The 25,301-nt window shown below is 38.1% G+C and overlaps 2 pseudogenes; both read left to right on the top strand.

Moving 5' to 3' along the window:
- LOC133668140 (uncharacterized) overlaps positions 1-15,997 on the top strand; it is a 60,911-nt pseudogene extending 44,914 nt beyond the window's left edge.
- Positions 15,998-16,066: 69 nt separating this feature from the next.
- On the top strand, positions 16,067-18,259 carry LOC133668542 (probable disease resistance protein At4g27220; annotated as a pseudogene).
- Positions 18,260-25,301: the final 7,042 nt, after the last annotated feature.

Here is a 25,301-nt window from a genome sequence, read left to right as displayed (position 1 = left end):
GGATTGCGCCTTGTATAAACCAGATAACTGATAGATGAAATAGGCTGGGAAACCAATACAGATCTGCTGAACAATAAACCTTGCCTAGAAAGATGTATGAGTTCATGAATAGTTAAAATGACTTCAAGTTCTCTTTAGACTATTCGTGAATTAGATTTTAATTACTTTGTAATCTTTTCTCCCCGCATGTAATGAGAATGATGAATAAAAAGAATTGTCTTCCTCCAAGTATCTCTCCCTCTTTCTTAACAAGTTAGAAGCTTGAACAATTATGTTAACACCTGAAGATGGAGAAGAAGAGGATTGATAAGAGATTCAAATTTAAGTAACCGCTACTGGAAACGCACCGTTTCATTAAGTATCTAAACTGCACCGTTTTATAATTTCCTTTAAACGCATCGTTTAGTTAAATGTAATAAAACCATCAAGAGCAGCTGGGGGGGTAATCTAGAACAGTTTCAGCCTATATATACCTGTAACAGACTGCATGAATTTTCACGTGAAAAGAAATGAGAAATGAATGACTCTCCTTCAATTTAGGAAGGTTAACAAACTTACTACTGTCACCAACTTACTCACACCTCCTCCATGTTTACACACTGATCCCTACCCCTTCTTCCCTGCTATGTTTTCTCCCTTCCAAACCAGCCAGGCAGACCTAATACGGTTTGGATCACTAAGTTTTTCACATATAACAAGTGGTATCAGAGCTGACAATCCATATATTACGACCATGCCACCGGACACTAGAAACACTGAGATCAAACGCATGGAAGACGCCATCATAGCAGTCAAGCAGGACAGTGGCCAAAAGTATGAACAGCTGGTGGACATACTAAAGGGACAGAGTCTAAAGCTTGATCAAACCATTGAGAACCAGGGGACCCAGATTAATGATATAAGGCACATGATGGGCACCATGGCACAACAAATAGAGTTTACCCTGTTGAAACTCTCTCAAGCTCCAGGAAGCTCAAGTTACAACACTGAGAGGCCAGTTCCAAGTCCAGAGGGAGCTGAATTCAGGGACAAGGAGCCTCGTGAGGATAGAATGTCGACTTATAAGGTACACCGACCCAAACATTTTTTCCCTACTTTCAATGGAGAAGATGTGCACAAATGGCTATTTAAATGCACACAGTATTTTGAGATAGAAGAGGTTGCTGATTCAGAAAAATTACAAATTGCATCTTATTATCTTGATGGATAAATTTGACCCAATCATTAGTTCGATTAATTAACCTCACTCTTGTTGCATTGAGCTTGATTGCTTGGCTTAACATGGGGAGCAGAAGACAAGGATAACAGGGGAGGAGAAGAAGGAAACAGAGAGTTGACAGAAGAAACGATTCTGTTATTTCTTGCATGCCCTCTACGTAATCCTGCTAGCAACCCCAACATGCATTACACGATTTATTCTATTGTTAACTAACTCTAACTGACTGACTCTAACAACCTCCTAAAACATGTCAGCTAATCATTGAGCCTGCACTAACCGTAACTATACCATGTGATTGAAAGGAAGGAGGGAATAATGGAAGGGATGAGGAGCAGGCAAGCAACAATTGACGAGGGCAACATGATGCAAGAGAACTCTCAAGGCACGGTTAAAGAAATTAACGAAAAATCTTGTGGGAGTTTCTCTAGTATAAAACCAAATTAAAGAAATTCCCTCCAGCCATTCACCTTATTGATTCTTTCTCTGGTTTGGTGAGTCTCACTGCATTGTTGCTCACATGAAGTTTGAACTTGAGGCATTTACCATCATGAAAAAAGCTCAGGGCATTGAAAAGGTTAGATTTGTCTCATACTTGTGCACTTGAAAAGATGCCTCAAGGCATGGAATCTCTATCCAACCTGAGGTTTCTTAGAATGATGAAAAGGAGTTTTGTGGTGGGATATTGGCTCAACTCTCTAGCCTGCAAGTCGAGTTGTGGTGGGATATTCTCTGTACTAGAAGAGAAGTTAATTGCTGGAAGAATCCTAATGCCAAGGATGTCCCTAATCCCTTCGTCGAGTTGTGGTAGGAGAATATAATATTTGGATTGTATTTCTTTCTCTGAATCTCTCTGTCTGCCTTTAATTTAATTTTAATGAATTATTAGCCTCAACCACAACCATTTAATGCTTCCTTTCTTAAGACTTCCTTTCTTATTGATTCCTCTGTTTATCAAATGCTTCTTGTGATAGTCCAAGTGGCTTCAGTAATACAACTGATGAGTCACTAACCTGACAAGGGTATTCTGCAGGTGCGCTCTCCGCTGCTAAGACAACTGATGAGTCAATATTCTCATCTTCATGCTCAGCCGCAACAATGTATCCTGCGCAATATGATTCTGCATTATCCCCTTCATTCCTTCAAATCATTACATTCTGAGAGAAAAATATCAAACAATCTGATATGTGCTCCATGCCCTGGCCTTAGCCTAGCCAGATCAATTTGCTAAGCTTTTAAATAAAGTTATTGAACTTGGTCTGTCACCACTTGATTCAAAGCTCTGTTACTGAAAACACAAAGAACAAAAAAACGAAAAGATTTTGATTCACCTCCATTATTGTTTTTTCTTGAACCGTTCTTCTCTCTGTGCTATTACTGTAACAATCTTTCCCACATCTCATCTCATTGTACCATTCTCTGTTCCAAGTAAATTATTTCTTAAAACCATACACTATTCTCGTGCCTGTGCTTTCTGCTCTTTTTTTCTGAATACTGCTTAAGCAAAGCAGCTCTTGCAGGACATCTTGAATCCAGGTAAAGTATTTATACTTCATCTTCTTCGTCTTGTTGGTGTTTCTCCTTTTCACCTGCAACTACTGCTTGAATCTTTTTAAGTAAAGGACAGGTTGTAGAAATTTTATTTAGAAACTTTGGAGTTAGGATCATCAATAGTTTCTATAAATAAATCAATATCTTTCTTAGTTCTTATAATCCATACCTTATGGTGTTCATAATAAATTGACCCTAAACCTTGAATTCATTGTGTTTGCTTTTTAATTTCTTTGCTCTCTTTAACTTGTAATTTTAGTTTCAACCTTTACCTTTTCAATTAATGTAACTTCCTTTAATTCTTATGGAATGTTTGGCCCTTTTTTCTCATCGTGTTGACAAGATTTTTCTTTTCTCTTTGCTACAGAGACACTGATCAAAATGATTCGACCAAGTGATCAATTTCGGGATCAGGTCAACAGATCTTTTAGGGCATATGCTGAAAATATGGATGGTGGTGGCATGACGTGCAAGTTTTGTGGGCATTTATTTGGGAAACGTACTTCCATTTCGAGGATCAAATTGCATTTATCAGGAGTGACAGGCCGTGGTGTTAAGATTTGTAAACATGTTCCAGAAGAAGTTCACGATGCAGCAATTGATGGCCCTCCAGAAAAAAAAACTTAAGACTGTAGCAGGCTCAAGCAATAACGAGGTCACTAATGCAATTTCAGCTTCTGCGCAAGAACAAAACAATGAAGTGATTGCACAACAAGGAGATGCTCTTTCCCTTGAAGCGCTCGAATATTGGATAGCTAGCTTCACTGTTGAAGAGATTGATCGCAAAAATTATGCTTAGAGATGTTAAACTAAATGATACATAGTCTATTTTTGGAAATGGGATCTTTGACCTGTTGTTGTATGCCGGCTTCTCAGATGGTCCTGTTTTTAAATTTAGCAATTTAGCTTTTCTTAATTATACAATTTGCTTTTGGCAGTGGGAATGGGAATGGGAGAGTTCGTGGGCGGCTAGGGCCGAATGATCACTGCTGCCTTTTTGGTGGTGTCCACTAAACTGTACTATATATGTGTATATATATATATATATATATATATATATATATATATATATATATATATATATATATAATTAGGTAATTGATTTGTAGTTTCCAAGTTTGAACGTTATTGAGGTCTCCAGCCTTTCTTAATTATACAATTAACATTCGAACAGGTTACAGTCCTTCTGAATTTCCACTCGTTAACATTCGAACAGGTTACAGCCATTCTAAATCATATAATATCCACAATATTTGGGTTTTCGAAGTTTTAACAACAAATGGGTTCCCACGTGACGCTGTTGAAGTTTGGTACCAAAGCTAGAACAGATTACTTAGCAGTAATCTACTGCATGATTATCTAGTTGTTAGCTGAGATTACTATCTAGATTAGGATATGTTTTAATTCTTTTGTTAAGTTTATCTAGGATTAAACTAACTTGTAAACATCTCCTTAAAATAAAGGAGAAGTTGGCTGGTACGTTTCTAGAGTTTGTTTTTCTTTATAATTCTGTTTTCTTTTCCTATAAATAAAAGGGCATGGGATGGCAGTAACCAACAACTCAATTCTGCTCTTTGTTCTTTATACTTAAATACCAAGTTCTGTGTTCTTGCTGTTTTAGTTCTTTCCATCGTGGACTTAGTTCTTTGTTCTTTTCTCTTTTATCAGCAAACATAAGGTTGTTCTTTATATTACTACAATTGGTATCAGAGCATCCTTAGGATCTTTGAAGGGTTTTTTGTGAGTGAGAAACACGAGAGTACAGTAAGGATAAATCAAAGTTTTACTTTGAGGGTTGGTGAGTGAAAAACACGAGAGAATAAAGTGAGTTTTTTTTTAATGGATTCTGCAAGCTTTTCACCAAAAACACCATTGTTTACGGGACAGAATTTTGGTGTGTGGGCTGTAAAAATGGAAACCTATCTCAAAGCTCTTGATTTATGGGAGATAGTGGAAAGTGATAGGCAACCTACTCCTTTAGGTAACAATCTCACAATTGCACAGATGAAGTTCTTTAATGAAGAAAAGGCAAAGAGATTCAAAGCTCTTTCTTGTCTTCATAGTGCTGTAAGTGAAGACATCTTCACAAGGATCATGGCATGCAAATCTGCCAAGGAAACATGGGATAAATTAAAAGCAGAGTTCCATGGTGATGAGAAGTCAAGAAGGATGCAGATTCTGAATCTGAGAAGACAATTCGAAGGTCTGAAGATGAAAGAAAATGAGAGCATCAAAGATTTCTCTTCTCAAATTTCAAAACTTGTGAATCAAGTAAGACTTTTGGGAGAAGATTTTCCAGACTCTAGAATTGTAGAGAAAGTCCTAGTGAGTCTGCCAGAAAAATTTGAACATAAAATCTGTTCTTTAGAAAATTCTAAAGATTTTTCTGAAATTAGCTTGCAAGAACTGGTAAATGCATTGCAAGCTGTGGAGCAAAGGCAAGCATATAGACAAGAAGGATCAAGTGAAGGAGCTCTTGTAGCAGTTTACAAGGATAAGAGTCGGGTTAAGAACAATTTCAGAAATAATCAAGAAGGAAAAAGAGAAAAAGGAAGGAACTGGAAATCTGCTAACTGGCAACAGAACATCAATAACAGCTTCATAAGGGGGAAAGAGAAGAAAGAGCATTTTCCTGCTTGCAAATACTGTCAGAAAACTAATCATCTTGAAGCATGGTGTTGGCTCAAGAATGCTCAATGCCGAAACTGCAAGCAATTTGGGCACATCCAAAGATTTTGCAAAAATAAAACAGAAGCTGGACAACAAGTTCAAGTAGCTGATTGTTCAGAAGTCAAAGAAGATCTTTTATTCATGGTCACAATTCAGGACATGTGTAATTCAGCAGAGCAAAAGGACTCATCATGGCTCATTGATAGCGGCTGCACTAACCATATGACAGCAGACTTAAGCTTATTCAAAGACTTGGATAAAAGCTACCTATCTAAAGTCAGAATTGGCAATGGAGACTTTGTGAAGGTTGAAGGAAAAGGAGCAATTGCAGTAGAAACACTGTCAGGTACAAAAATTCTTAAAAATGTTCTTTATGTGCCTAAGATCAACCAAAATTTAGTTAGTGTGGGTCAATTGATTGAATCTGGCTATTCAATAGTCTTTAATGATGGAGTGTGTGACATTAAAGATAAAAATGGAGTACTTTTACTTTCTGCAAAAATGATGAACCGAAGTTTTAATGTTAACTGGAAGGAAGTATGTTTAAGTGCCAATACCTATGAGAACAATGATTCTGTTCTTTGGCACAAAAGGCTGGGACACTTCAACTATGCAACTCTAAAAAGAATGGCTGACCAGCAGATAACTCACGGGTTACCAGATATTCAAGAACAACAAATTATTTGTGAAGCTTGTCAGCTGGGAAAGCAAACCAGAACTGTGTTTCCTGACAATGCATATAGGGCAGTGTCAAAACTTCAGCTTGTACACACAGATGTGTGTGGACCTATGCATAATGAATCATTAAATGGTTCAAAGTATTTTCTTCTATTTATTGATGACTTTAGTAGGTACTGCTGGGTTTACTTTCTAAAATCCAAAGCTGATGTGTTTGCTGAGTTTGTTAAGTTCAAGGCAGCAGTTGAACTAGAAACAGGAAACAAATTGAAGATATTGAGATCTGACAATGGAGGAGAGTATACCTCTCGACAATTTGAAGCATACCTTGCTAAAGAAGGGATTAAACACCAGCTGACTATTCCCTACACACCACAGCAGAATGGTGTAAGTGAAAGAAGAAACCGAACATTGATGGAGATGGCAAGATGTTTGTTATATGAGAAGAAGCTGCCATTGAATTTCTGGGCAGAAGCAGTAAACACAGCATCATATCTTATAAACCGAATGGCTTCAAGAGTTTTAGCAGATAAAACTCCTTATGAACTCTGGTATGGTTTTAAACCTAGTATTGATCATTTAAAGGTGTTTGGTAGTATTTGTTATGTTTTGAAACCTGAAGTTGGAAGAAGAAAACTTGATCAAAAGGCTGATATAGGGATCTTTATAGGCTATAGTACAACATCTAAGGCTTATAAAATTTATGATATGAATTTTAACAAAGTTGTGGTTGCTAGAAATGTCAAAGTTGTAGAAAATGCTACTTGGGATTGGAAAAATTCATCAGGTGAAGGATCAAAACAGATTCAACAAACTGAGTGGGATGCTGCAGAGAATATTGATGATCAACCAGTAAAGGGGACAAGATCTCTATCAGATATCTATAGCAGGTGCAATGTAGCTGAGGCAGAACCTGTAGATGTTGAAGAAGCTATGAATTCTCAAGTTTGGATAGCAGCAATGAAGGAGGAGCTTGCAATGATTGACAAAAATCAAACATGGATGCTAGTTGACAGACCAACTCATAAGAAGGTAATTGGAGTGAAATGGATTTTCAAAACAAAATTAAATGCAGATGGTAAGATCAACAAGCATAAAGCCAGACTTGTAGTGAAAGGATATTCACAAGAGGCAGGGATCGACTTCACAGAAACTTTTGCTCCAGTTTCCAGACATGAAACAATGAAGCTCCTGCTTGCTCTAGCAGCACAAAACGGTTGGTATATATTTCAATTGGATGTTAAATCTGCATTTTTGAATGGTGTGCTAAATGAAGAGATTTATGTTGAGCAACCTGCTGGTTTTGAAAAATCAAATTCAACAAACAAAGTTTATTTACTGAAGAAGGCATTGTATGGATTGAAACAAGCTCTTAAAGCTTGGTATAGCAGGTTGGATAATCATCTTTTAAGCCTGGGATTTAACAGGAGCATGAATGAGGTAACTTTATATGTGAAGCATGCTGATGGACATAAACTCATTGTATCAGTTTATGTTGATTATTTGCTAATCACAGGGGACAAGGAGTAGCTAGTAGAGGAATTCAAAACCAATATGAAAGAGATGTTTGAGATGAATGAACTTGGTTTGTTGACATATTTTTTAGGAATGGAAGTAACTCAGTCTGATCAAGGTTACTTTCTTTGTCAAAAATGTTTTTCCTTGAAAATACTGGACAATTTTGCAATGAGCAAATGCAAGCCAGTAAGCACACCTATGATACAGGGGCAGAAGCTAATGAAAGAAGATGGATCTCCAAAAGCTGATGGGAAAGTCTACAGGAGTCTAATTGGGAGTTTGCTATATTTAACAGCCACACGTCCTGACATTCAATTTGCTGTGAATTATCTTTCCAGGTTCATGCAAGAGCCAAGTCAAAACCACTTTGTAGCAGCTAAGAGAGTATTAAGATATTTGAGAGGGACTGCAGGTTTTGGCATACATTTTGTGAAGTCCAGCTCAATCAATCTTGTTGGATTTTCAGACAGTGACTGGGGAGGAAGTGATGAAGGAATGATGAGTACTTCAGGCTACTGTTTTGCTGTGGGAAAGAGTGTGTTTTGCTGGAATTCAAAGAAACAATCGGTGGTGGCACATTCTACAGCAGAGGCTGAATATATAGCTGCTTATGTAGCAGCAAAACAACTTATATGGCTGAGGAAGATGCTAAGTGACTTAGATTGCAATCAACAAAATCCCACAACATTGTTTTGTGACAACACATCAGCTATAGCCATTTCTAAAAATTCTGTTTGTCATGATAGAACCAAGCACATGAAAATCAAATATCATGCAATCAGGCAGTTTCAGCAAGAAGGAGAACTGGAACTATGCTACTGCACTTCTGAAGATCAACTAGCAGATTTTTTCACCAAACCGTTGGCTAAAACCAGGTTTGAAGATCTGAGGACAAGAATTGGAATGACTAGCTTTGGAACCAAGGAGGAGTGTTGAAGTTTGGTACCTAAGCTAGAACAGATTACTTAGCAGTAATCTACTGCATGATTATCTAGTTGTTAGCTGAGATTACTATCTAGATTAGGATATGTTTTAATTCTTTTGTTAAGTTTATCTAGGATTAAACTAACTTGTAAACATCTCCTTAAAATAAAGGAGAAGTTGGCTGGTACGTTTCTAGAGTTTGTTTTTCTTTATAATTCTGTTTTCTTTTCCTATAAATAAAAGGGCATGGGATGGCAGTAACCAACAACTCAATTCTGCTCTTTGTTCTTTATACTTAAATACCAAGTTCTGTGTTCTTGCTGTTTTAGTTCTTTCCATCGTGGACTTAGTTCTTTGTTCTTTTCTCTTTTATCAGCAAACATAAGGTTGTTCTTTATATTACTACAGATGCGTGGTGGGTAGCAATTGACATGTGAAATATTTAACAGTTTGATGATTCCTATTTATCTCTGTGCCTATTATATCCCTTTTCTGTCTGCTTAAGCCAACAAAGCAGCTGCAGAACCTCCTTTTAACATTCAATCTCTTCCATATTCTCCCTGCTACCATTCTTTTCTAAGCCATTCTTCTCTTTCAGATCCCTTTTCTTTTTAATTGCTTAAGCTAACCTTTAACCAAACACTTGGAGAACCCCATTTTTGCAGGTAAACTATTTATATTTTGTTTTTTATTGCTCGATTCTTCCATACTCTTTTCTAATCCATTCTTCTCTCTCAGATCCCTCTTCTTTACTAATTGCTTAAGCAAACCAGTAACCAGACACTTGAAGAACCTCATTTTGCTGCCAGAAACATTCAGGTAAACTATTTATCTTTTTGGTGCTTGATTCATTCAAGTAAAACAGGTTATTAAATTACCAAGGGTTGTAATTTTTGCATATTATTTAATTAAGTATTTTCATCATAGGAAGTCATGATCCACCAAAATTTATTCCCTACTAATTAGTAAAATTAATTAAAATTTCTATTAATTATGACTAAAAGATCTCGAGAAAATAGTGAAGGAAAGTGCCTAATTAAAATAAGTATTTCATCATCTGTGGAAAGAAATAAACATAACCTTTTATTTTTCTCCTCCTATAAACGCCAAGGACTTTGTATTTCAAGTTCCCTTTTCTTTTAAGGAAAACTATGTCATGATCCACCAAGTTTTTTCTTTTGTCGTCTGTCTGTCTGTCTTAGTGGCAAGTTTTTCTTCTTTTATATATATTGGAATAATTTTGAGAGTTAAAATTTATATGAAGCCCAAAGGCGCTTCATGTTAATTATATTTCCATTACACTTATTAATAAATCATTTTCTTGTGTTTATTCCTAACAATATTATAAAGATTATGAGGTATAAATATATAGAGAGAGAGACTCACGTCGTGACATATAGACATAGATGAGGAGTTTATTCCTAACAATATAAAGATTATGCGTGCTTACAATTTTTAAGAAGCTTAAAATATGAAAAATACTTTTTTAAAATTATATTTTATTAATCATTATATTCTCCTTTAAGTAAAGAAGCTTAAAATATGAAATATATTAGAATCTTAATTTCCTTTATTAATTATATTCTATTCTTTAATTTCTAAAACTTATTTATAATAAAATTATATTTTATTAATCATTATATTTTAATTTTGTACAAATAATTCTTAATATATGAGATTCATTAAGTTTTTAATATGTTTGTTTATATATAAATTATAATTAAATTAAATTAAATTAAATTAAATTAAATAATTTAATTTATTATCAATTTAATAAATTAATTAATTTATATTTAAATATTAAACACGCAATTCAATATGTCATGACTATGCTGGAAAATTGATAAACATTGACGGGTCCAAGCGTTAACATTTTTTATTTCAAATCATTCTAATATATTAATATAAAAAAAATCATTCCAAAGTTTCCACAACAACTGGGATCCACGCGTTAACATTATTGAGGTCAAACAGGTTACTGCTAACAAACTCTTCCAAGCTATTGTTGACCATTGTACTGAAAACACAAAAAAGAAAAAATCAAACAGAGATTTTGCTTCCCCTCCATTATTGTTTTCTCCTGAACCGCTCTTCTCTCTGTGCTATTACTGTAACTCCGTCCATTAAGAGTAACTTCCTTTGATTTTTATTCAATGTTCCTTTGAATTTCTATTTTTTAATAGGGCATCGTGTTGACATATCTCTTTCTTTTTTCTTTTCTATAGAGCCACTGATCAAAATGAGTCGACCAAATGATCCTTTTTGGGAATATGTTGAAAAGATGGATGGTGGTGGTAGCATGACGTGTATGTTTTGTGGGCATTGTTTTTCCCAAGGTACTTCCGTTACGAGGATCAAATTGCATTTGGCAAACGTGAAAGGGCGTGGTGTGAAAATTTGTAAAAATGTTCCACATGAAGTTCGAGATGCAGCTTGTGAAGCAATTGATGTCCCTCCAGATAAGAAACTTAAAACTGTTGCGGGCTCAAGCAGTAACGAGGTCGCTAATGCAATTTCAGCTTCAACGCAAGAACAGAACAATGAAGTGACGCATGTAGAGATGGCACAACAAGGAGGACCTTTTTTCACTGGAGAACTTGCATGGGCAAATGATTTGATTGGAAGGGCTGAACTTGTGCAGCTGGAGAGAGGTAGCTCTCGTGAGAGGCCATGGATTAATCAAGCAGATGAGCCTCGAGGAGATTTATCCCGACCAACAGATGCTCAACTCTGTTCTCCATCAGTAAACAATGATGCCAATATGAACGATGTGCAGAACATGGTTGCTGTCACGGGGGTAATTTTTCGCAACGAAATTCACCCGTGCGGCAGCCTAGTCCCTCACTAGACTCAACCTTCTCTCGCCACTCCCACTCGTGTTTGCCTAGTCCTAAGCAAGCGGAATACACAAGCAAGAATAACAATCATAGTGCACAACAAGCTTTACAGGAACTCTTTCCCAACCTTTATTAATCTCATACACAAAGGAAACTATACACAAATCCGTATGTGTGCTATGCACAAAGATTACATGCTACACAAGCTAACTCTAACTAGTGTTCTTGCATGCCCCTACATGCTGGACATCCCCACCCGAATGCCCTTACATTGTGAACATTCCCACCCGAACGCTCTTTACATTTGGAACACTCTCCCCCCGAATGCTCTTCCACACACAAGAGCTGCATCTTGTATTTATAGACAAGCAAAGGAGCTGCAAAGGCTCCTCCCCATTATCCCCCATTTTCGGGAACTAGTGGAGCACTACCTCTCCCCCACGCTCCCATGTTTTCAGGACATGGTGGAGCACTACCTCACACCCATTATCTCATGTTTTCGGGACATAGTGGCCCGGCCAGCACCCAAGTTATGCTCCCACATTCTGCCTCCCATGAAGCTGCCACTTCCCCCATTTTCGGGCTGTCTGCTTGCCAGCCCCAGCTGCCAGTTTCTGCTGCGTCAGCTGCTGACTTAGAAGGTCCATCACCTAAGTCCCACGTCCATGCCAAGTCACAAGCTCAAAGACTCGCATAGACCTTTGCATGCTGCCTGCCGAATTCATTTCTGCCTATGCAAGGCTGCCGCAATCCATCGCTGCCGAATTCTAGGCAGTGTGCCTTTGTTGACGCGTCCCAGCGCCTAGAGCTCTTTCATGCCTTGGACAGTCCTTCGCCCAAGTTTCCAATCGTGCCAAGTCGAGCCCCTGACTTGCACAAGTTGCTGCGCGCTGCCGAATCCGCATCTGCGTGCAGGTTGCCAATTCCTGCGCTGCCGAATTCGCATATGCGTGCAGGCTGCCAATCTCTGCGCTGCCGAATTCGCATCTGCGTGCAGGCTGCTCCTGCCTACGCTGCCGAATTCTGCGATAGCCCCAATTCTCGTCAGCCTTCCTCCTGACGAGGCTTGGACAGTCCCTCGTCCAGCCCATGTTCGTCAACAATCTTCGCTGCCGATTTTCCCTTGACGAACCTACAGCCGCATAAATCTGCGTTGCCGATTTCTCGCACTGATGGCATGGCTGCCAGCACCCTTAGGCCTTGTTTTGGCCAGCCAGCCAAAGCGTGCACCTCGTGCACATTTGACACTGTGACAGTTGCAGTCAGGACAGAACCAGTACTGGTTCAAGTGTTGGAACAAAGCAATGCAGAACTTGACAGTTTGGCAGGGCATGCTGGGAGGATACAAGTGGGAGTACATGGCATGGAACTAGGTGCGGAGGAAGAGAGAATTTGTCCGAACTTAGTGGCAAATAGCATGGAAAACACTGGTGATGGATCTAGTCAGCATTCCAGGAGACTCATAATTGATGCACATGATAATACAGGGGAAGCTACACAAAGAATAGATCTGATGCAACAATTAGAAGGGAAACCTTGGGATCAGATTGCCATCTCTGCTTTTTTAATGGGGGAGGAGGACGTGGAGAACAATCATGGAAGATTAGTGCAGCCTGGAGCAGGAGCTTGCTCTTCTGGAGGGGCTGCATGCAACACAAATAAGAATAAAGGATATGCACTCCCAACGAGAAAAATGGTGGGTCAAGCATTCGAAAAACATAAGAAGACCATCTCATCTTTGTTGATGCGCAATGAAGTTTCAAGTATTGGTATCTATGGGATGGGCGGAGTGGGAAAGACCACATTGGTGACGCACATTTATAATCAGCTTCTAGAAAGACCAGACACTGATCATGTTTACTGGGTTACTGTTTCACAGGATACCAGCATTAATAGATTGCAGACAAGTATCGCAAGACGTATTGGTTTAGATCTTTCCAGTGAAGATGAGGAGCTGCATAGAGCGGCCGCGTTGAAAGAAGAATTAAAAAAAAAAAACAAAAATGGGTTCTGATATTAGATGATTTGTGGAAGGCTTTTGACCTACAAAAGCTGGGAGTTCCTGACCAAGTTGAGGGATGCAAGCTGATTCTTACAACTCGATCAGAAAAGGTTTGTCAATACATGAAAACCCAACACACAATCAAAGTGCACCCTATTTCGGAGAGAGAAGCTTGGACTTTGTTTACTGAGAGACTTGGACATGACATAACATTTTCTCCAGAAGTAGAACGAATTGCTGAGGATATTGTAAGGGAATGTGCTGGTTTGCCATTGGGAATTATTACAATGGCAGGAAGCATGAGGGGAGTGGAGGAGCCACATGAGTGGAGGAATACATTGAAGAAATTGAAAGAATTAAAATGTAGGGAAATGAAAGATGAGGTATTCCGGTTAAATGATTTAGCACTACAACAATGTCTCTTGTATTGTGCATTGTATCCTGAAGACCATGAGATTAAAAGGGAGGAGTTGATAGGTTATTTGATCGATGAGGGAATAATTGAAGAAATGAGGAGCTTGCAAGCAGCATTTGACGAGGGCCACACGATGCTTGATAAACTTGAAAAAGTCCGTTTAATGGAAAGAGCTGATTATGGTGATTATTATAGATGTGTCAAGATGCATGACTTGATTAGGGACATGGCCCACCAAATACTCCGAACAAACTCTCCAGTCATGGTTGGGGAATATAATGATGAATTACCAGATGTGGATATGTGGAAAGAGAATCTAGTGAGAGTCTCTCTGAAGGATTGTTATTTCGAGGAAATTCCTTCTAGCCATTCACCAAGTTGTCCCAATCTTTCAACTCTATTGATCTGTGGTAATGAAGTGTTGCAATTTATTGCAGATAATTTTTTCCAACAATTGCATGGGCTCAAGGTTCTTGATCTGTCTCGTACAAGAATCATAAAATTGCCTGATTCTGTCTCTGAACTGGTGAGTCTCACTGCATTATTGCTCAAACAATGTGAATATTTAAGACATGTACCATCATTAGAAAAGCTCAGAGCACTGAAGAGGCTAGATCTCTCTGGTACTTGGGCACTTAAAAAGATACCTCAAGGCATGCAATGTCTATCCAACCTAAGGTATCTGAGGATGACTGGATGTGGTGAAAAGGAGTTTCCTAGTGGGATATTACCAAAACTCTCTCACCTGCAAGTCTTCATATTAGAGGAGGAGATTGATTATCACTACGTTCCAGTAACAGTTAAAGGAAAGGAAGTAGGATGCTTGAGGGAGTTGGAAAATTTGGTATGCCATTTTGAAGGTCAATCTGACTTTGTGGAGTATCTCAATTCTCGGGATAAGACTCGATCACTAAGTACATACAGTATTTTCGTAGGACCGCTGGATGAAGATCATTGTAATGAAATAGCTGATTATGGCGGAAGTAAAACAGTTTGGTTGGGTAATTTGTGTAACAATGGAGATGGAGATTTTCAAGTCATGTTCCCCAATGACATTCAAGAACTGTTTATTTATAAATGTTCATGTGATGTTTCGTCTCGAATAGAGCATTCAATAGAACTGGAGGTCATCCACATTGAGGATTGCAATAGCATGGAGAGCTTGATTTCATCTTCTTGGTTTTGCCCTTCTCCAACACCATTTCCATCTTATAATGGTGTATTTTCTAGTCTTAAAGTGTTCAATTGCTCTGGATGTAGTAGTATGAAGAAGTTGTTCCCTCTTGTCTTGCTGCCAAACCTCGTAAACCTAGAAAAGATTACAGTTAGAGAATGTGAGAAAATGAAGGAGATAATAGGTGGAACAAGATCAGATGAAGAAAGCAGCAGCAGCAGCTCCGAATTCAAGCTCCCAAAGTTGAGAACTCTGGCATTGGAAGATTTACCAGAACTGAAAAGAATTTGTAGTGCACAGCTTATTTGCGATTCTCTCCGAGAAATTGAAGTACGGAACTGCAACAGCATGGAGAGCTTGGTTCCATCTTCTTGGATTTGCCTCGTAAACCTAGAAAAGATTACAGTTAGAGAATGTGAGAAAATGGAGGAGATAATAGGCGGAACAAGATCAGATGAAGAAAGCAGCAGCAGCAGCTCCGAATTCAAGCTCCCAAAGTTGAGATCTCTGGCATTGTTTAATTTACCAGAACTGAAAAGAATTTGTAGTGCAAAACTGAGGTGCGATTCTCTCCAACAAATTGTAGTACGGAACTGCAATAGCATGGAGAGCTTGGTTCCATCTTCTTGGATTTGCCTCGTAAACCTAGAAAAGATTACAATTGGAGAATGTGAGAAAATGGAGGAGATAATAGGCGGAACAAGATCAGATGAAGAAAGCAGCAGCAGCAGCTCTGAATTCAAGCTCCCAAAGTTGAGATATCTGGCATTGGAAGATTTACCAGAACTGAAAAGAATTTGTAGTGCAAAGCTTATTTGCGATTCTGTCCGAGAAATTGAAGTATGGAACTGCAACAGCATGGAGAGCTTGGTTCCATCTTCTTGGATTTGCCTCGTAAACCTAGAAAAGAATACAGTTGGAGAATGTGAGAAAATGGAGGAGATAATAGGCGGAACAAGATCAGATGAAGAAAGCAGCAGCAGCAGCTCCGAATTCAAGCTCCCAAAGTTGAGATATCTGGCATTGGAAGATTTACCAGAACTGAAAAGAATTTGTAGTGCAAAGCTTATTTCCGATTCTCTTCGAGAAATTGAAGTACGGAACTGCAACAGCATGGAGAGCTTGGTTCCATCTTCTTGGATTTGCCTCGTAAACCTAGAAAAGATTACAGTTGGAGAATGTGAGAAAATGGAGGAGATAATAGGCGGAACAAGATCAGATGAAGAAAGCAGCAGCAGCAGCTCCGAATTCAAGCTCCCAAAGTTGAGATCTCTGGCATTGTTTAATTTACCAGAACTGAAAAGAATTTGTAGTGCAAAACTGAGGTGCGATTCTCTCCAACAAATTGTAGTACGGAACTGCAACAGCATGGAGAGCTTGGTTCCATCTTCTTGGATTTGCCTTGTAAACCTGGAAGAGATTAGAGTAGAAGAATGTGAGAAGATGGAGGAGATAATAGGCGGAACAAGATCAGATGAAGAAAGCAGCAGCAGTAGCACCGAATTCAAGCTCCCAAAATTGAGATCTCTGGCATTGGAAGATTTACCAGAACTGAAAAGAATTTGTAGTTCAAAGCTTATTTGCGATTCTCTCCGACAAATTGAAGTAAGGAATTGCAACAACATGGAGAGCTTGGTTCCATCTTCTTGGATTTGCCTCGTAAACCTAGAAAAGATTACAGTTAGAGGATGCGAGAAAATAGAGGAGATAATAGGCGGAACAAGATCAGATGAAAAAAGCAGCAGCAGCATCACCGAATTCAAACTCCCAAAGTTAAGATCTCTGGCATTGTTTAATTTACCACAATTGAAAAGCAAATGGAGTGCAAAACTGAGGTGCGATTCTCTCCAACAAATTGAAGTAAGGAATTGCAATAGCATGGAGAGCTTGGTTCCATCTTCTTGGATTTCCCTCGTAAACCTAGAAAAGATTACAGTTAGAGGATGTGAGAAGATGGAGGAGATAATAGGTGGAACAAGATCAGATGAAGAAAGCAGCAGCAACAGCACCGAATTCAAACTCCCAAAGTTAAGAGAATTGGGCTTGATTGATTTACCAGAACTGAAAAGAATTTGTAGTGCAAAACTGATTTGTGATTCTCTCCGAATTATTGACGTACACACATGTGAGAAGCTGATGAGGATGGCAATTTATTTTCAATAGTCGTTTCCTTCTATTGAAAAAATATATATACATCCAAAAGAATGGTGGGAGTCAGAAGTGGAGTGGGAGGATCCTAACGCTAAGGAAGTCCTTCGTCCCTTTATAGTGTTTTGGGCCGAGCCAATGGTAGGAAACGACTCCGCCTTCAATATAATATAATAGATATTGAATTCCTCTCTTTCTCTCACAATCTTAATTTAATTTGAACGAATTATTAGCCTCAACCACATCCATTGCTGTGTGTTTATATTAAATTTGACCCACAAGTTTAATTAACCTAATGATTTTATTTTATCATCCCCAATCGTAACACCTTTTATATTTGTCCCTTTAATTTTGAGACACTAATTAAATATTATCTAAAATTCCTCTTTCTATTTATTATTTATAGGAAGATGATTAATTTGTTTATGTGGGATTGGATAACTCGTCTTTTTAAAGACGAGATTTTAAATGAGAATTTGATTAGCTTTAAAGTTTGTTCCTTTATAATAATTTGATAATCTTTTTGTAGATAATTTGACAGCCGGTGAAGGATTCCAAACCTGCAGAATGTTTGTTGTTAAGGCATTTCAAGGAGAGATGATGCATTTGGGGAAGCTAAGGGGATCCACACTCTGCATAGCTTCGGGCATGGAGACCCCCTGGCACAAGATGCGGTGGATTCTCCAGGAATCCTACTTTCTCTAGTCTCATGTCAGACAATTTCATAAAATGCTTTGGAATTGAGTATCAAATTTATTATTGCTGTGGGATATCTGGGTACATAGCCTCTCTCTGTCTCTCTGAATCTTTCTGTCTACTTATAACCAATTCTCTTCCTGATTCAAGCCTTGTTGTCTGCATTAAGTTCCATCCACAAGGAAGCAAAAGAATGGCGTGAGTCAGTAGTGGAGTGGGAGCATCCTGATGCTGAGGATGTCCTTCACTTGGTCTCATGCATAGAGATATTAAGCCTGACAACTTACTGTTTCGTAGTGTACGTGAGTAGGATGCTCCTCCTAAGGCCACAGATTTTGAGCTCTCTGTAATAATCTATACGCCATGTATGGTACCTTGTACGCTTGTTTTGGTGTCACAGATTGAATGAATTTTTATTTTGATTAATGGATTTCACGTGTTCATTCACTGTGTTCTCTCGTTTGTCTCCACGTTTGCAGGTAAAAGATGGGGAAGACTTTTGAAAATGGATATGTAATATTGAACTTTAAATTACAATATTTTAATATAAAGAAAATTAAATAGTCATAGAAGAGAAGTGTACAAAAAGTGTTATTTAGTTTTAAGTAATCACAGATGGATAAGATAACAACAGATTTAAAACTAAAAAGTGTGCAAAAACATCCTCAAATCGGACCCGCACTCTTGTGTCCTTCCATCCCTGCACTGGTCTGCCATGTCAAGGTAGTTCAAAGCTATCAGCTACGTATATGATAGCTCAGCTCCTCTAGAATCTCCTGCGTCAGACTTCCTTCCATTAGTGTTGTCTAGACTTTGAAGCACCTACTGTTCAACTTGATTGTTTCAAGCTGGGATGGACTCGTATATTCTGTCCTTTTTTGTTCATCCTGTATCGCTCTGGGTGTGTTTTGATTGTAACCTTCTTTATTATTTCAATGATCACTGTCAATCATCATCTGTGTTAATCATCATCTTGTTCATTATTCACTAAAAATGATAAGCAAATTTTTGGGTTGAAATTAGCTCTGCATTTCCCAATGAATTTAGTATCAAGCCCGTAAGAAATGAACAGTAATCTACTGAAGCTTAGTTACCGAATGTTGAAGTCTACTAATGATTATTTTTCAGGAGCAGCATGCAATCAACATCATTTAGCTTTCCACTAATGACAGGCACACCAAGATATCTACCCAACTGGAACTAAGAGATTTTCCATAATTGAGAAGCCATATTTATTCCATACCAGCACAAAAGCCCTCGCATTTTGCTGGATTACGCCTTGTATAAACCAGATAATTGATAGATGAAATAGGCTGGGAAACCAATACAGATCTGCTGAATATTAATCCTTTGGAGAGATGGATGAGCTTGCCTAGAAAGATGAATGAGTTCATGAGTAGTTAAAATGACTTCAAGTTCTCTTTAGACTAATCATGAATTAGATTTTAATTACTCTGTAATCTTTTTCTCCCCATATGTAATGAGATTGATGAATAAAAAGAATTGTCTTCCTCCAAGTATCTCTCCCTCTTTCTTAACAAGTTAGAAGCATGAACAATTATTTGCTTTTCAAACTCTAACGAGATCCATCAGCAAAATTCATGAGATCATCGATGAAAGACATAAGATATAGAATTTATATGCTTTACCTTGAAATTAATCTAAACAAACAATTAATCTAAACCAACTATTGGAATCTACAGCAATCTATCAACATGCACAAGGAAAACATAAAACACATCAAGGCTGCAGAGAAAAGCAAGCCTGCAGAAGAACCAACGTCTATAGAAGACTAGAGTTCATTCCCTTCTGTTTTCTCTTTTCTATTTTTTCACATTCTTTGCCCAGATTTTATCATGGTATCAGAGCTTAATTGCTGAAAATTCAAATTTTTTTGGTTTCAACTTTTTTTTCTTCTCTTCAAGATTCATCATCAACAGAAAAATTCAAGATTCTTGAGGTCTAAAACCTTCCTTCCATCATCATCTTGTTTCTTCCAAAAACCTCAAAATGACTGATCATCTTGAAGAAAATGCTTCTACGGCACATAATGCTTCATTCAATACCACTACTCTGAATCTTTCTGACGATTCTTCCAGTTGCTACTACCTGCACCCTTCTGATAACCCTGGTGCACTTCTTGTTTCTGAAATTTTCACTGGTGAAAATTATATTGCATGGAGTAGATCCATGACAATTGCCTTAACAGTGAAAAACAAGATTGCCTTCATTGATGGTTCTTTGGTTCAAGCAATCACCACCAATCAATCTCTTCGTGTGGCATGGCTAAGATCAAATAATCTGGTTTTGTCATGGCTGATGAATTCCATTGCTAAAGATATTCACAGCAGTCTTCTTTATTTCACAACAGCCTTCGACATTTGGGAAGAATTACGAGTTAGATACCTGAGAAGTGATGGACCAAGGGTCTTTAGTTTGGAGAAATCTTTAAGTTCCATTTCTCAGAATTCAAAATCTGTCACAGAATATTTCAGTGAATTCAAAGCTTTATGGAATGAATACATCAGTTATCGTCCAATCCCAAACTGCAAATGTGGAAATCTTGATTCATGCTCATGCAACATTCTAAAGCACCTAACAGATCGACAACAATCAGATTATGTCATGAAATTTCTGGTAGGACTCCATGATTCTTACTCAGCAGTAAGAAGCCAGTTATTACTCCAAACTCCTTTGCCATCTATGGGCAGAGTCTTTTCTTTACTTCTACAAGAAGAGAGTCAGAGGTCCCCGACAAATGCGATAGGGATTCCCATTGACTCACAAGCAATGGTTGCTGAACAATACCATAATCCAAACTCCAGATAAGGTTCAACATATGCTACACGTTTTGCTAAACAAAAAGGCAAAACTGAGGTAACCTGCTCCCACTGTGGATATCCAGGACATCTTGTTGATAAATGTTTCCAGATTATTGGATATCCTCCTGGATGGAAGGGGCCAAGAGGGAAAATATTTGCTACCATGCCGCATGCCAACAGAACTCTTCAAAAGCTACCCAGTGCACATAATACTGCTGTCTTGGAGCAACATCTTGACACTCCCAACATTGTTTTCTCTCAAGAGCAAATGCAGAATCTACTCACTCTTACAAATAGCATTTCCAACTCAAAGCTAAACAACATTACTCAGGAAGTGTCTACATCAGGTATATCCTTTTCATGTCATACCATTTCTTCACCCCAGAACAAATTTACTTGGATCCTTGATACAGGAGCAACAGACCACATGATCTGTAGCCCCCTACTTTTCGAATCCATTGTTCTGCCTAAAACTCAGTCCAAAGTTCATCTGCCAAATGGTGAAAATGTACCAGTTGTTTTCACTGGAACGGTTAAATTCTCTCCTGACATCATTTTACACAAAGCCCTTTATGTTCCATCTTTTAATATCAATCTTATTTCTGTTTCAAGATTAACTGCTGATAACACTGTTGGCTTGTTTTTTCTTCACACGAAATGTATCTTGCAGGATCTAAGCACGTGGAGGATGATTAGGCTTGCTGAAGCTGAATCTGGCCTATACCATCTTCACAAACCTCCTGATCAATCTACCAAATGCTTACCTCCTAGATCATTGATCAAGTCATGTACTGTTGCCACTAATCTTTGGCATTCACGTTTAGGCCACATTCCTACTTCCAAAATCACTCTTCTGAGCAAAATTGATCCTTCAGTAACCATTACCAGCAATTCTATTTGTGAAATTTGCCCCTTAGCTAAACAAAAACGGCTACCCTTTTCCTTGTCTATGAATAAATCCATGCAGGCTTTCCACTTAATTCATATTGACATTTGGGGACCCTTCTCTGTTACTTCATATTCTGGTTATCAGTATTTCCTCACCATTGTAGACGATTACAGTCGATTCACTTGGTTATTTTTAATGAAATCCAAATCTGAAACTAGAAGTCTTCTTAGCAACTTCCTAGCCTATGTTCATACTCAATTCAACACCAAGATTAAGACTCTCAAATCAGACAATGGACAAGAGTTTAATATGCCTACCTTTTATCAAGAACATGGCATCATTCATCAATTAACCTGCGTTGAAACACCTGAACAGAATGGAAGGGTTGAAAGGAAACATCAACACCTACTAAATGTAGCTAGATCTCTCATGTTTCAATCCCAACTACCATTAACTTACTGGACGGATTGCATTCTGACAGCCACTCATCTAATCAATCGCACTCCTTCACTCACTCTCCAAAATCAAACACCATATCAGGTTCTTTTTAACAAACCACCGACTTACAATCACTTCAGGGTGTTCGGTTGTTTATGTTTTGCTAGCACACTCACACAAAACAGAGGAAAATTTCAACCACGAGCAAAGAAATGCATTTTTCTTGGGTATCCTCCCCACACTAAAGGTTACAAAGTGCTTGACTTGTCAACATGCAAAACCTTTATGTCCCGCAATGTTGTTTTTTATGAATCCACATTCCCATCTATTCCAAACACAGTCCATACACCCCTTGTGTTTCCTGATTATCCTCAAAATTTTGATTCATTAGCTTGTATACCACCCCCTTCCACTACTAACAATTCTGTTATTCCTGCAACCGTGCCTTCACAAACTTATGTTCCTCCCTTAACTCAAAACAATGTTTCACAACTCAGAAGGTCTGAAAGGACTAAACATCCACCCAATTACTTAAAGCAGTATTACTGTGGCAATATGGCTCAGATTCCTTCAGCAGCTCCAAGCTCTTCTGATTGCTCCCTTCCTGGTAAGCCATACTCGATCTTCTCTTTCTTATCTCATTCCAAATTATCTTTACCACAACGTGCTTTCACTTCTTCTGTTTCATCTGTCTTTGAACCAACGACTTACAAACAAGCTAGCTCTATTCCTCATTGGCAACATGCTATGACTAATGAAATTATAGCTCTTGAGCAAAACCAAACTTGGGATTTGGTACTTCTGCCTCAGAATAAATCTGCCACTGGATGTAAGTGGGTATACAAAGTGAAGTTCCAAGCTGATGGACAGGTTGAACGATACAAGGCCAGATTGGTAGCTAAGGGATACACACAACAAGAGGGAATCGATTTCTTTGACACTTATTCTCCTGTTGCAAAAATCACAACAATCAGGGTTTTTCTCACTATAGCTGCTGTCAACAATTGGCATTTACATCAACTTGATGTGGACAATGCTTTCTTGCATGGCGACTTACATGAGGAAGTATATATGCAATTGCCACCTGGTTACTCCAATCCTAATGATCCTCGAGTCTGCAACCTCAAAAAGAGCATATATGGCTTGAAACAAGCTTCCAGACAATGGTTCTCCAAGCTATCTACCTCTTTATTACATTTTGGATTTCTACAAGCAAAATCAGATTCCAGCCTCTTCATCAGAAAAACCCCCAACGACTTCATCGCAGTGTTAATCTATGTTGGTGATGTAATCATTGCTTCCAACACTCTTACAGCAATCAACAAAGTTAAACAGTATCTTCGCACGACCTTCCTTATCAAAGATTTGGGAAAGCTGAAATATTTTCTAGGCATTGAGGTTTCTAGATCTTCCAAAGGCATTGTTATTTGTCAGAGAAAGTATGCCTTAGATATACTAGCAGACAGTGGATTTTCTGGAGCTAAACCAATCAGTTTTCCTATGGAATCCACACTGAAACTTAGTGCCCATGATGCTAGCCCTCCCTTGTCCGATCCTGCATCTTATCGTAGACTAATTGGCAGACTCCTCTATCTCACACTCACACGCCCAGACTTATCATATGCCATCCAAACACTCAGCTAGTTCATGTCCAATCCTCACACAATGCATCTGCAAGCTGCAGAGAGAGTCCTTCGGTATCTTAAAGCAACACCAGGTCAAGGATTACTTCTCCAAGCTAATTCTACCTTCCATTTAAAAGTCTATTCTAACAGTGATTGGGGAGGTTGCATTGATACTAGAAGAAGTGTAACTGGATATTTAATCTTTCTTGGAGATTCACTCATTTCCTGGAAATCCAAGAAACAACCTACTGTCAGCAGGTCCTCAGCAGAAGCTGAATATCGAGCTTTGGCAACAACATCGTGTGAACTTCAATGGCTGATTTATTTGATGGCCGATTTCCACATACCACACTCTCAGCCTGCCTTACTGTACACTGACAGCAAACCTGCTTCAGAAATTGCCTCAAATCCAGTCCATCATGAACGCACTAAACATATACAACTTGACTGTCATCTTGTCCGCGAAAAATTGCAGGAGGGATTGCTTAAAATCATTCACATCCCTTCCAGATTTCAATTAGCTGACGCACTCACCAAACCGCTTGGTTATCTCACACTTCATCTTATCATTAGCAAGATGGGAATGGTAAATATTCATTCTCATCTTGAGGGGGGATATTGGAATCTACAGCAATCTATCAACATGCACAAGGAAAACATAAAACACATCAAGGCTGCAGAGAAAAGCAAGCCTGCAGAAGAACCAACGTCTATAGAAGACTAGAGATCAGCCATTCTGTTTTTATTCTGTTTTCTTTGTATATATGTAATTGCAGTTACAAAGTTAGTTATAACTGTTAAGTTAGTTGAGAAAGTTAGTTAGAATATGTGTATATATATGTATTCATGTACTCTGAGAAGAATAAGAAAAATACAAGAGAAAATGCTGCATGCAGATTATTCAGACGTATAGAATTCTTCTTCTTCCTTCCAAGAATTCATTCCCTTCTGTTTTCTCTTTTCTATTTTTTCACATTCTTTGCCCAGATTTTATCACCAACATTGGGTTCTTTTATTCATATCACTGATAAAAAAAAAGATTTCAACAGTTATTTCTAAAATGCTATATATCAAGATTTCAACAGTGATTTTTTTTGGAGTTCATATCTTTATCACATTTTGCTCAAATTATGCTATATATCAAGACTTTTCTAAAATGAAAACCTTAGGGAGACAAAAGCAAATAAAAATTTGCATACAGGCAAAACAAATCCCAACCTATTGGCTCTTAGTAGATTCTAAAGCAAAGAAAGATTTGGCAGAACAAAATGTGATTTCTTCAAATAAAGGACATGCAGCGATTTCCTTGTGCAGCGATCAAAACTGGTTTGCCCTTGGTCCCTTTACAAATACAAACGTAGAACAAGTCCTAAATATCAAATAATTTGATAGATGAAAGCGTTCCAAGTTTTTGAGACTCTTAAGAAGTGGGAGCACTATATGATGGGTATTATATTGTATCATGAGGTGATGAAATTTTAAAATAATCAGAAAAGAATCAGAAATAAAATGCATGCAAGATGGGTAACTTCCTTGCGGCAGTTCCCAATAAAAATGGTGTATAAGATTGGAATTTAGAATAGAATTATTAATATTTTAAGTAGAAGAGTAGCCTAAAAAGTCTTCCAAGCTATTGTTGACCAATGTACCAAAAACACAAAAAAGAAAAATCAAAACAGAGATTCTGCTTCAACTTCA

This window comes from Populus nigra, chromosome 11, assembly GCF_951802175.1.
Source record: "Populus nigra chromosome 11, ddPopNigr1.1, whole genome shotgun sequence".
In the NCBI taxonomy this organism is placed as follows: domain Eukaryota; kingdom Viridiplantae; phylum Streptophyta; class Magnoliopsida; order Malpighiales; family Salicaceae; genus Populus; species Populus nigra.
Note: the sequence above shows the minus strand (reverse complement) of the source record. Positions and strands in the feature narration are given on the sequence as shown.